Source organism: Arachis ipaensis, chromosome B01 (assembly GCF_000816755.2).
Source record: "Arachis ipaensis cultivar K30076 chromosome B01, Araip1.1, whole genome shotgun sequence".
Taxonomy (NCBI): Eukaryota; Viridiplantae; Streptophyta; class Magnoliopsida; order Fabales; family Fabaceae; genus Arachis; species Arachis ipaensis.
This window is the reverse complement of record NC_029785.2, coordinates 23607939-23621382: the sequence shown is the minus strand read 5'-3', so window position 1 is coordinate 23621382 and position 13444 is coordinate 23607939. Positions and strand designations below refer to the sequence as shown.

Below are 13444 nucleotides of genomic sequence, written 5' to 3'. Positions count from 1 at the left end.
CACGCACCATGTGCGCGGATGCGTGGATTGAGTTCCCCCTCCATACATTCACCCGAGAGTTGTGCCTGAAGTGTGCCAATTTTGTGCCCAAGGCACGCGCACGCGTACCTTGCGCGCACGCGCCCCTCTCGAAATAAGCCATCGACGCGGACGCGCCATGTACGCGTACGCGCCGCTTCCATTGCACCACCATCCGCGCGCGCGCCATGCAGGCGTACGCGCGGATGCCCTTCTTTCAATACAATTTTCTTCTCCTCCTCTTTCCATTTCTTTCCCCCTCCCTTCTCCTACTCCTCATCCAATGCTACCAAATATCATGTAACACCATTTCTTTTAGTTAGTTAGTTAGTTTAATTTTTGCTTTCCATTACAAGTGTTGGACTACTAATCTTGTTTACTGTTTACTACTGCTGCTTATTAATAGGATGTTAGTTTAACATCATTGTTGTTATTGTCATTGTTGAATTCCTTTGTTGAGGTTACAATTTATTACTTGGTTCGGAACTTTTCATGTTTAATGCTTTTGAATACCAAGTACATGTTACATTGCCTTCATGCATCTTAACTCTTTGAATTGCATATTTTGGCCTCCATGCATTCATCATCCATTGTTAGGCAATTGTACATTATCAATGCATTTTTTAGGATGCTTATTCTAATTGATCATCACCTATTTCATGCATTAAGTTTGTGAAATCGTGAAATTGGATCGAAAGCTTACCTAGCGACATATTTTTGAGCATTCTAAGCTTTGTGGACTATGCTTGCTATGTGATTGATTTTTACTTCTATCTTCTTTTTTCTAAGTTCCATAGCATCCATGTGTTTCACCTCTATGTCACTTAGGTGTTGCAACAACTTCAATAGGTGTCATTGATTGTGGTGTAAGTTTCATATACCATTATGTTCATTAAGTTCACTTACACATCAATCAATGTCCATGCACTATCCAATTTCACAATGGCTTAATTAATTGCTTGAATGCTTTTATGCTTCTTCACTACTTGTTTGGTTGTCCTAACCTACAAGTCTTTTAAAGTATCTCAAGCACACTAAAATGAGTGAAGTGTATGCTTTCTTTTGTGTAAATGTGACATAGCTTTTTATACTAGCGTGTGTGTGTGTGTTTTAAACCGCGCGTAATTTTAGAACCCATACACCTATTTTTCATTAATGTCACACTAATTCACTCACTCCATTCTAGTGGTTCTTACCTCATTCCAACAATTCACGCTTCCTTGCTCTTGTATTTTCTCATCTTACGGTGTTTATTTTATTTTTCATGATTGATGCACCATAAGCAAAAATGGAAGCGGAAGGAAGAACACGCAGCACCAGTTGACCTACCAGATGAAGGTGGCAACTCGGAAAGTCACCGTACCCCCTTGCTCATTTAATGCACCGAGGACGGTGCAAACTTTTAAGTGTGGGGAGGTCGTCCGACCGCTCGGCATTTTTGGGTGACAAGTTTCTAATCCCAACACTTTTGCATTTTATTTTTAGGTCTTTTAGGATTTTTTGGTTGCATTGCATATGTATACATTAAGCTTAGTCAAAATCATGATATTTTTCAAGGATTTTATCTATAGGGGACCCAATTGATTGAAAAAAAAAATTTAGAACTTGCTTGAATTATATACTTTGTGGAATATGATTTTTGAGCTAAGAACACAAGCATGTGAGATTTGAGCCTAATTGTGTGGTTACATCATATATAACCACTTATTTTTATTCTTGTGTGCATTATTCTCTTCCTATGATTGTAATCCTTGATTTGTTTGATTCTATATGTCCATTATTTTGTGTATACATGCATTTACATGATTGAGGCCATTGTTCAAATAGTTCACTTACCCAAATAGCCTACCTTTTATCTTCCATTGTTAGCCGATTTTTAGCCTATACGTAACCCACTTGTTCTTAATTGTAGCACATTACAAGCCTAAGTAAAAAACAATAAATATCCCTTAATTTGGATCTTTGATTAGCTTAGGCTAGTGAGAGTGTTTATCATTTGATTTTGAGAGAGTTGGGAACATTGGGTAGAGATAAAAGTGTATTTTTGTATTTGTGTTGAGAATCTTGGGAATTGGAAACACACTCATGTATTAATCATGTGTACACCATATGCATTGATGCTCTTGTATATATTCTAGTTTGAAAAAAAAAATATATATATATATATAGAATAATAAAAAAAAGAAAAGAAAAAAAAAATATATATATATATAAAGAAAAAGAAGAAAGAAAGGAAAGCAATAAGAAGGGGACAAAAATGCCCCAAAGTCAAGGCTCAATAAAAATCAATGCATATGTGTGGTGATCGAAAGGGAATGCATGAGTGTGTGAAAAAGTGAAGAATGGATAACTAGGTTTGTTTAGAATTGTATAGGTTGTCATAGGTTAGGTGGGAAGTTTAAGTTGATCAAAGATTCAAATCTCTAGCTCACTTGACCATATGCATCCTACCTTGACCTAGTCCCATTACAACCTATGGGGAAGTCCTCATGATATTTGTATGCATGCATGAAACAATTGTTGATTGTTAGATGAAAAACAAATCTTGGAAAGCATGATTAGGGGATAATTGAGTGAATCAACCCCATACACTTGAGTGTCTAGAGCGGATACACATCCGGTGAGGGTTCAATCGCTCAATTACATGTCTCCACCCATGATTTTCTTGCAAGTTTGTAAAATCTTTCAATGATTCAATTCAATTGTGGGTTGATTTGATTGCTATTGCCTTAGCCCTTGTGCTTGTATATGTATTCTTGGAAATTGACTTGTTTTGACCAAGTGGATGCATTCATGTAGATAGATTACATATAGATAGATTGCATTTAGTTAGTTTGTATTGAATAAATGTTGATGTCCCTTTGCTTCTTTCTTGATTTTAGCATGAGGACATGCTTAGTTTAAGTGTTGGGAGATTTGATAAACCCCAATTTCGTGATTTATCTTGTGCTTATTTTGGGGGATTTTATCACCTTTTCCCACATTTATTCAATGAAATAGCATGATTTTGTAATTCTCCCTTGAATTGTGCTTAAATGTGAAAACATGCTTTTTAGGTCCTAAAATTGGTGATTTTAATCCACTTTAATTCCATTCGATGCCATGATGTGTTTGTTGAGTGATTTCAGGTTCGTAAGGCAAGTATTAGATGGAAGAAGTGAGGAGAAAAGCATGCAAAGTGGGAGAACTCATGAAGAAATGAAGGAACCGTAAAGCTGTCAAGCCTGACCTTCTGGCACTCAATCGACCATAACTTGAGCTACAGAGGTCCAAATGAGGCGGTTTCAGTTGCGTTGGAAAGCTAACATCCGGGGCTTTGAAATAATATAAAATTTTCTATATGTTGCTTCGCGTTAAGGGGCGCGCACGCGCCATGTACGCATGCGCACCGATTGAGCACGTGGTCCACTAAAGTGAAATCGCCCCCAGCAATTTTTGAAGCACTTTGGGCCCAACCCAACTCATTTCTAATGCTATTTCATGCAGAATTCAAGCTTGGGCAAGGGGGGAGCAATTGTTTGAAGTGTTAGCATCATGTAGCTTAGTTTCTAGAGAGAGAAGCTCCCTCTTCTCTCTAGAATTAGGATTAGAATTTCTTAGATCTAGGTTTAATTCATACTTTGATTTACCTTTCTTTTAAAATTTCTTGTTCCTCTACTCTTCCTCTCTCTAGTTTTGTATTTCATTCTTGTAATTGCTTGCTTTGTTGTTGATGCACTCTTCCTTCTTCTATTTTCTTTTAATGCAATTTATGATTCATGTTCTTTTATCATTGATTTGCTTTATTGTTGTTTAATTCCTTGCAATTGAGTAGTGTAGATTTATATTCCTTGCAATTTTACTATGCTTTCCTTTTATGCCTTCCAAGTGTTTGATAAAATGTTTGGTTGGATTTTAGTGTAGATTTTAGTGTTCTTGGCTTTGGAAGAGTAATTAGTGATGCTTGAGTTATCTAATTCCCGTGTTGATTGATAATTAGAAGTTGCTAATTGATTTGGATACCACTAAAGCTAGTCTTTCCCCTTGGGAGTTGGCTAGGACTTGTGGAATCAAGTTAATTCATCCACTTGACTTTCCTCCATGGTTAGAGGTTAACTAAGTGGTAGCAATGGATAATTGTGGTCACAATTGAGAAGGATAACTAGGATAGGACTTCTAATTCTCATTCCTTATCAAGAGCTTTCTAGTTTTTAGTTTATTTTCATTTTCCTTTACCTTTCATGCCTCTTATCAAAAACCCCAAAACACAACTCCATGACCAATAACAAGACACTTCATTGTAATTCCTAGGGAGAACGACTCGAGGTTCAATACTTCGGTTTATAAATTTAGGGGTTTGTTTTAGTGACAAACACAATTTTTGCATGAAAGGGCTATTGTTGGTTTAGAAACTATACTTTATAACGAGATTTCATTTGAGAATTCTAAACCACACAAGAGTTCGTTCATCAAAATGGCGCCGTTACCAGGGATTGCAATGGTGTTATGTTATTGGTTATTTAGATGTAGTTTTTAGAGAGAGAGATTCTCTCCTCTCTCTTAGGATTTAGGATTTAGGATTAGGATTCCTCTTAAAGTAATTAGGATTTCTTATTATTTCAACTTATTATTTCAACTTCTTCTCAGGTTCAATATTCCTTTTATATTTATATTTATTCTAATGCTTTTATTCGTATCTGACTCATGTTACCAATTTGGCTTATGAATGCTTCGTATTTAAATTTGAATGTTTTATTTAATATAATTTGAGGTATTTCAGATTTATGATTTACATTTAGCTTTTTATATTCTTGGCTTTAATTGATTAACTGGAAACTCTTGAGTTATCAAACTCGTCGTGGTTGATAATTGTTATTTTTGCTAATTGAATTGAATTCCACTAACTCTAGTCTTTTCTTAGGAGTTGACTAGGACTTGAGGATTAGACTAATTAGTCCACTTTACTTTCCTTTGTTCTAGTAAAGGTTAACTAAGTGGGATTAAAACTCAATTCTCATCACCATCGATAAGGATAACTAGGATAGGACTTCCGAATTTTCATACCTTACCAAGAGATTTTATTATTGTTAATTTATTTTACTTGTCATTTAAATTACCTGTTCCTTACTTTCAAAACTCCCAATTTACAAGACTCATAACCAATAATAAGAACACCTCCCTGCAATTCCTTGAGAAGACGACCCGAGGTTTAAATACTTCGGTTATCAATTTTAAAGGGGTTGGTTACTTGTGACAACCAAAACTTTTGTAAGAAAGGAATTCTTGTCGGTCTAGAAGCTATACTTACAACGGGAATTTATTTTTAGAAAAATTCTAGATCGCGCGAGAATTTTGTTCTTCACTAGGTTAATTGGTTTCCTTCCTACACAAAGGAAAATGATAGAGGCAATGCTGGTCAAATGCACAACATGAAAGATGCAGGCATTAGCACACCCCATATATGCTGAGATAGCTAATCAAGCAGGTGGTTATGAGAATGTTAATTATACCTTAAAAGATATGTATAATGAAATTGCTAAATGAAGGCGTCATGCACTAAATGATGCTAAAGTAGCATTGAAATACCTGAAAAACCAAAAAGCTGAAGATCCTTGCCTCTATTATAAGCACATAGTAATGCTAAAGGGGTGTTGCAAGCTCTATTTTGGTGTGATAGAAGAAGCTATATAGATTATGAAGTGTTCGGAGATGTGCTTGCCTTTAATGAGACATACAAGAAGAACAAGTACTTGTGTCCAGTAGTAGTGTTTTTCAGTGTGAATCATCACAACCAAACAGTGATATTTGGAAGTGCTCTAGTTACCTATGAGAGTAAGGAGGTCTACATATGGTTATTATAACTACTGGCAGCTATGAAGGGAAAAACACTTGTATCTGTGATTATAGACAGTTCCCCATCAATAAAGTTTGTAATTGAGGCGATATTCCTAATAAATGCCCATCATAGATTATGTGCCTGGCACCTCATTCGGAATGCCACAAGTAATGTTGGAAACCCAAAATCACTACTAGAAAATTAGTTATTACAGACGGATATTTCCGACGGATTTTATCCCACGGAAATACAGACGGAATTTCAGAGGGATTTTTTGTCGAAAAACAAAAAAATGAATTAGCATAAATTACAGACGGAAAAAAGAATCCATCGATAATTCCGTCGGAAAAATTAATTTCTTTTCATGGGAAATGGTTACAGATGGAAAATCCGTCTGTAATTAAGTGGACAGAACGCTGCATTTTATTAAATTATTACAGACAGATTTTTCGTCTGTAATTTAAAATTTTCCGTCGAAAATATTAAAATAAATTTCAGCGTTACTAACTCCTCCTCATTTCACAGATTCTTCCCCGCGCCTCCACACCCTCCCCTCGAAATGCTCTATCGGTGGCGCTTTTCAGCCTTGCACCGCCGTCGCACCTTTCGCCACCGCCGCACCGAACCTCCATTGCACTGAACTTCCATTGCCCCGTCACACCCCTTCCCAGCTCTTCTATGTGTGTTGCTCGCATTGTTCCCTTTCGAACCCTAATATGCATTTCTCCGCCACCGTCTTCGTCGCCTTCGTCTACCTTCGCAATTTTATAAAACTATAGCACCGATCGCTCATTCAGCGGCACTAACCATAACCAATGGCGTCCGCCGAGCAGCCATTGAAGAAGCAAAACCACGACACTCTCCCGGAATCCCCACTGCCACACCACCGCCGCTAGCACCGCCGCCACAATCTCCTCAAACCCTAACTCGTCCTCCTACTCCTCCTCCTCCGCCTCTGTCACAGGATGAGGTTGTCACCAAGCAGAGGAACAAAGATGGGGTTCGAACCATGTTTGAGAGCTACCGTTGCATCAAGCTCTTCTTGTCAAAGAAGGAAGGTGATTTCATCCATGACCTTGAATAGAGCTTCTTCGCTCTCGTAAATGCTTCCAGAGGTAAACACTACTAAACAACACTTCATAGTTCATTCTCTATCTTTTTGGAGGGTATAAATTTGAAATCAAGGTTAATGAATTTGAGTTTGTTTATACCATTCAGACCTTAATGTACCATTCTTCTCTTCCTCAGAATATAGCATTTTCTCATATCTTTCAAATTTAGTATTGCTTGCATCACCATTTGCAGGTCTATGAACTGGACTTGATATTCAACTTCCATAAGGTTTGTCCCCACAACTCCATGTCATGATTTATGTTAATAAACAAATAAATTGTAATAATAATTAGTTATTTCCATTGATTCCACAAAAAATTCTATGTTTCCTTAATTCCCTTAATCAAATACTGTTTTGTGTTTTCAATGCTTGGTTCATTTGCCATAACTAAATAATCTTATAAGAGTAGATGCTTTCTTTGAATTTTGATCTGAGCTATCATTTCCTGTGTATAATATTGCCTGAAAATTATTCCCAACTATTAATAATGTTAGTGTCTTGCTTCACGATGCAAAACTAGAAAGAACAAGTTGCTAACATAGACCTTAATCACGCTAACACGATGATCTTCACGGTTAACAAATGGATGCAGTTTCTCAGTGGAATAGAGAATTAGGGGAATAACAAAGTACTTCCAAGTCTGCAATGATAAAAAGGTAGGTCATTCATATTCTTTTGTTCTTTGACTTTATTTGATAATGTTTTGAATACTAATTAAAATGAAAATCAAGACCTAAAACTAGAGCTTGTGAAACTAAAAATGAAGCTAAAAGAGATCGAGAATTTCACACTGATCAAATAAGGAATTAGCAGCCCTATGGTAAGTGCCTTCCCTTCTATGCATTGAGGCTCTTTATGATTTCTAAAGCATCTTGGTACCTACTTCCTCTGGCTTGGGCATGGACAGGGACTGCAGTAACTGGGGTTAGTTCAACATGCATATTTTACTTAATCCTTATTGTCTGTTTGAAAAATTCTTCTCACTCCTATCCCTAAGAAACTCATCTACACTTAACATCTTTGTAATGCTCTCGTTTTGCTGTTTCTTTGTTGTAGGCCATGACTGTCCTTACAAATCATTTTCAAAGAACAAATTAGTTGAGGACATTGTTGGAACTCTAGTTTCTTTGTCACTAATTTTTCCAAATGAGCCATGGCGATTTAAGCATGACAGACACCATGCAAAGACGAACATGTAAGCAGTGTTTCTCAATAATGATTTTAGTGGAAGATTTTGTAAATTATCAGCAGTTTTCTTATTGTTTTGTTGTGCTTTCAAAACTGTAATATCTCCATTGTTATAGGTTGTATGAAGATATTGCTTGGCACCCTGTTTGGAAAGATGAGTTTGATTCATCTCCTGTTTTGCAAAATGCAATAATATATTTCGAACTTGGATTTCTATAGCTCACTGGTATGGTACATTATGAGATTTTTATTCTATGTGATCAACTATGCCCTATAATATCATTGTTTTGTTCCTCAAGAACTTCTTCGTTGACTTGAGCAGTGGGCAGTCTCAATTTTAATCTATACTAAATCTTGATATAACCATGCCCTCTGGCAGGTTGATGTGGCACTTTGATTTGAAGAAGTTCAGGACAAATGAAGTAAAGAGGGTCAAGATAAGTTTAGCTTGTGTTTTTGCCTTTATGGCGATTGGATGGCCGTTAATTATTTATAAGACAGAAAACATGCAATGGATTAAATTCTGGTTCATGCCATGGCTGGGTAATTTCACTTTACATGTAAAATTTGATATATGGTTATACCATTGGAGTTGGTAACATAGTTTTCAGTATCATATCATATCATAAGCCACACTGGTTATTTTTTGATAAAAGATGATCATTTCAATAGTGTTTATAAATTGTAAAATGGATACTATTAATTTATTCTCATATAATCTGACGATCCCTTTTTCAGGCCTTTTCCTAACATATCTTGGGCTATACTTGATGAAAGGTCATAGACAACCAGCACTTCTCTACCTTGTTCCATGTACCTTAGGTAAGTAAATTAGTAGTAGTAGTAGTAAAAGTACATGGAAAAGTACATGGAAAACTAATGGAAATGTTCCTTATCCATTCTCGTGTTATGTTATTTGCTGAGAATGTTTAATAATTTTTCTATTTTGCAAAGTTGTCACAAGTGTTGTAGACTTAATTGAAAATTTTTTTTCATGTCTTTTTCTTTATTGTATACTTATACTGGCATGCAGTACTTTAAAATTTTTGCAGCAAAAAAAGTGTAGTTCCCTTTCCACTTGATCTATACCACTTGATCAAGAAGGCTGTCTCAATTAGGAAGCACTTGGAGAGGAATAGGAAGGACAAGGACTCCAAATTCAGGTTGATTTTGGTAGAGAGCAGGATCCACCGCCTTGCATGTTACTACAAGAAGACCAAGAAGCTTCCACCCGTATGGAAATATTAAGTATCAAATATGCATTTTCTTTAAATCACAACGGTTTCTTAATGTGCTTGAACTTTTATTTTGATGACTAGACACCAGGATGATGCATTTCATGAGTACTTCCATTTTTTAAAATCCTTGTGGTTCCCTGAATTGGGTTTTGTGTGATTCATATTTTAATTGTGCTGTTTGTTCAACTTCTTGCTTCTTAGGCTTATCTGTGGATTACGACCACATACACAGAGAGTAGAAAAGGTGGTGGGGATTGGCTTTCAACTTGGACTAGACCCAGGAAAGGTAAGATGATCTTTACTAATTTTTCTTTCTTTTTCATATAATGTTGTCTGTCTTGGTAGGAATTCAATAACAATCTATGGATTTGATATGAAAAGGATGATGAAATTATGTTGTACTTAAATAAAGAAACCTAAATTGCACTTAGCTTCTCTTTACCAACTTCACATGGATAACGTACCAGAAACATAAAAAAGGGGTGTACTTCCCATGCATCTTTATTAGTTCTTTAGTCTTTACCTTTTTTTTGGTCAGTATTTAATTTGGTAATAAAGAAGAAATTGTATATTGTGATTTAAATAAAATCGCTCATGCACTATATCTTACTCTGTTATTTCAGTTTGGGTGTTTGAGCTGTGTTTGTAACATCCCAAAATTGGGAGAAGAAGGACAAGCTGAGAAAGGAGCCAAGGAAGGAGGATCTAAGGTTCTCGGCCAAGTTTTGCTGCAAACTAGCCACATTCTCCCTTAAAGCTTCATTTTTCAGCTTAAAAAAAGTAGGATATTCTTGTTTAATTGATTTAGTTGAATGCATGTGATTGTAAGCTAATTAGCAAGTAGGATATTCATGCACTATATCTTACTCTAATTACATGTCGGCACTAAAAACATCTAGCAATTTGTTTAGCTTGGCTTGGCTTGGCAAATATACACGCTAAGAGATTTCTTATTCCATAAGATTTGACTACATGCTCTTTTAATTAAATATTTGTTTGTGATGAATTATAGTTGATGTATCAACACACTTTGATGTATGGTTGTTACTTAATATTATAGTTGATGTATTAATACACTTTGTTTATGTTTTGAATTATATTAACTTGCTTGTTTATAGTACTTTTCTTTTAGTTTGATAATACGATGAATTTTTTATTTTTTGAAATATTATAAATATTTGAATACAAAATAGATAAAAAATTGTATTTATTAAATTTATATTTATTTTATATAAAAACATGTTTATTTTTGTAATAGAAAAATCTAAAAAAAAAATTATTTTACCTTACCGACGGATTTACAGACAAATTTTCTGTCTGTAATTAGAGTGTAAGATGGTTTCCAAGATTCAAATTACAGACAGAAAATCTGTCGAAAAATTTGTCTGTAATTACAAACGGAAAATCTGTCTGTAATTACAGATGGAAAATCCGTCAGAAAGTTCGTCGTCTTAGGGAAATGGATAGAGAATTTACAGAGGAAAAATCTGTCGGTAACTGGTAAAAATCCGTCGGTAAATAATTTCCGACGAGGCTTTTATAGAAGGACAAAATCTGTCGGTAATTTCGTCGATAACCAAAAATCCGTCTGTAATAAAGACTAAATCTATCTGTATTAATCTATTTTCTAGTTGTGAATTCACATCTATGTTTAAGAAGTGTATACTAGGAGATTATGAGATTAGTGTGTTTGAGTAGAAGTGGTTTGAAATGGTTAAGGAGTTTAGTGTAGCTAAAAAGAATTGGATTATTAACATGTATGAAAAAAGATATATGTGGGCCATTACACATATTTGAGGCAAGTTTTTTGAATTGGATTATTGATGCAAAGGTTTGCACTCCATTATTGTGAAGTATGTTAAATTGCAATATAATTTAGTTGATTTCATAAAATATTTTAAGCGGTGTCTTACCTACCTACGATATAAGGAGATTGAAGCTGACTATATTTTCATATCTGGTCTTTCAGTACTTAAAACAACATTGGAACCCTTGGAAATGTTTGCTTCAAATGTCACTATCCAAAATAAACTCATTTTAATAACATTTATTTGTATCAATTTAACTTGCATAAAAGGTTAAGTTATTGTCCAACCTAATCAGTTTAGTTTTTTAACTAATCTTTTTTTTTCTAATGTGTATTATTTTTGTTTTGTGAGTATTATTTTTTACTGCTAATCTCACACTAAAATGACAAGATTAGCTTGCTTTTGTCATGGTTTGATGCCCTTTCCTTGCATGTATTATAGTGTCATGGATGAGAGACAAACCAAAAAAAAAAAAAGAAGCATGATTCTTCCTCATCATGTTGCAAAATTCATCTTTATGTATTTTGTACACCTTTGTATTTCATTGTGTTCGTAAAAGTTTGTGTTTCAGCAAACAAAACGGTGAACATATGTCATACTTTGTCCATGTCTCTAATAGATATAAATACTAATCAAGTACTATCTACATTACTTTTGAAATATAAATTACGTGAGACTAATATTTTTGCATGGATAATTTTTGTTCATTTCTTCCTTCCAAATGTAAGATGTCTTCCCTAAAGGAGGTGATAAATACATTTTGCGAAAGTGTTAATATCTAAAAGCTTGTGTCATGTGAAATATAATTTTTGTTAGATTATTATGGGAATTAGGAACCATGATTTCATAGTGTCATTTGAAGCGAATATTAGCTTTATAATTTCGGGAACGAATTTAAAGAATGATCCATCTTTCAAGAATTAATTTAACCATTATCCCAATTATTATTATTTTGGTTAATGAATATAGGTAAGTAGATATGTAAGTTAGGTAAAATATAAGTTATGATCGGGTAGAATTGTAGAAAATATCAAATGATAAAAAGCCTTCTTAAAAGATAATATTTTAAGATCACTTAGAAACCTTTGAAGTTTGAAACTTGAACATTAATAGACTACTCTAAAAGAGAAAACTTAAATAGATATTCTAAGAAAAAGTGTATATTTTTTAAAAGAGTAATTATCCAAATTAGTTCCTAAGGAATTTAAAAGTGGACATTTTAGTCCCAAAAAAAATTAATACACAAATCAATCTCTAAGATTTTACTCCAACAGACAAATCAGTCCTCATTCTATTTTTTGATAGACTAATTACCCAAATTAGTACCTAATGATTTTAAAAATGGACATTTTAGTCTTAAAAAAGGTAATATATAGATTAATTCCCAACATTTTTTTCTGTCTCGTCCATTTTCTAGCATGACTCACTAAATTTTTCAAGTATTTATTAGAAAAAATATTAGTAGATATTATAATCAAATTAACTTTTAATGTTAATTTAAACCTATTTGATTTCTAATATGGTATTTTTTCAAAAAAAATATTATTAAACCATCCTCACAACAACAACAACAACAACAACAATAATAATATTCAATAAAGTTATTAGAGATTATTCTACAAAAAATTCAAGGTTGAAACTATTTGATTTTTTTAATATAACTTAGTTTGGTATGATAATTAGGAATTAAGTATAATCAAAGTTATTCTTCTATTTTCACTTAAATCTCAACTTGATCACCAAATTATTAATTAACTCAAAAAGCTAACTGAATTTCTACTTCATAATTAGACTAACTTAACATATACATCCATGTGGCACATACATATTATTTTTTTTATTTATAACGTGTGCAAAAATCATGTTAACAAAAAAAAGTTTGTCAAATTGCAACTTAATTCATATGCATAATGTCAAATTATCAACAAGAATCCGACAATGTTCTATTTTAAAACACATGTTTGAATAATAATAATAAAGGTTAAGATATAGTAAAAGTAAAATGGATGAGGGAACTATTATGTCTGACAGAAAAAAATATTAGGGATTGATTTGTGTATTAATTTTTCTTGAGAACTAAAATGTCCGCTTTAAAAATCTTTGGAGACTTATTTGGGTAGTTATCCCGCCGAAAAATAGACCAAGGACTAATTTATCTGCCAAAGTAAAACCTTGAAAATTGATCTAACTTTTATAATATTTGAGAATTGATTTGAGTAATTACTCTTTTTAAAATATGAAACTCTAGTGTATAGCTCTAAAG

General features: G+C 33.8%; 1 long non-coding RNA gene across 5 annotated transcripts; it reads left to right on the top strand.

Annotated features, from left to right (window-relative positions):
* Positions 6362-10449, top strand: LOC107627568. 5 transcript variants are annotated; one of them, XR_001617585.2, is made up of 9 exons: positions 6362-6948; positions 7139-7174; positions 7540-7603; positions 7714-7871; positions 8004-8142; positions 8252-8361; positions 8515-8957; positions 9169-9659; positions 9997-10449. It is a non-coding gene; the product is annotated as an uncharacterized LOC107627568 (long non-coding RNA). The 5 variants fall into 5 exon arrangements; XR_002359693.1 differs by having other exon boundaries at positions 7540-7871; positions 8515-8678; positions 8874-8957; positions 9188-9659; XR_001617588.2 differs by having other exon boundaries at positions 7540-7871; positions 8515-8678; positions 8874-8957.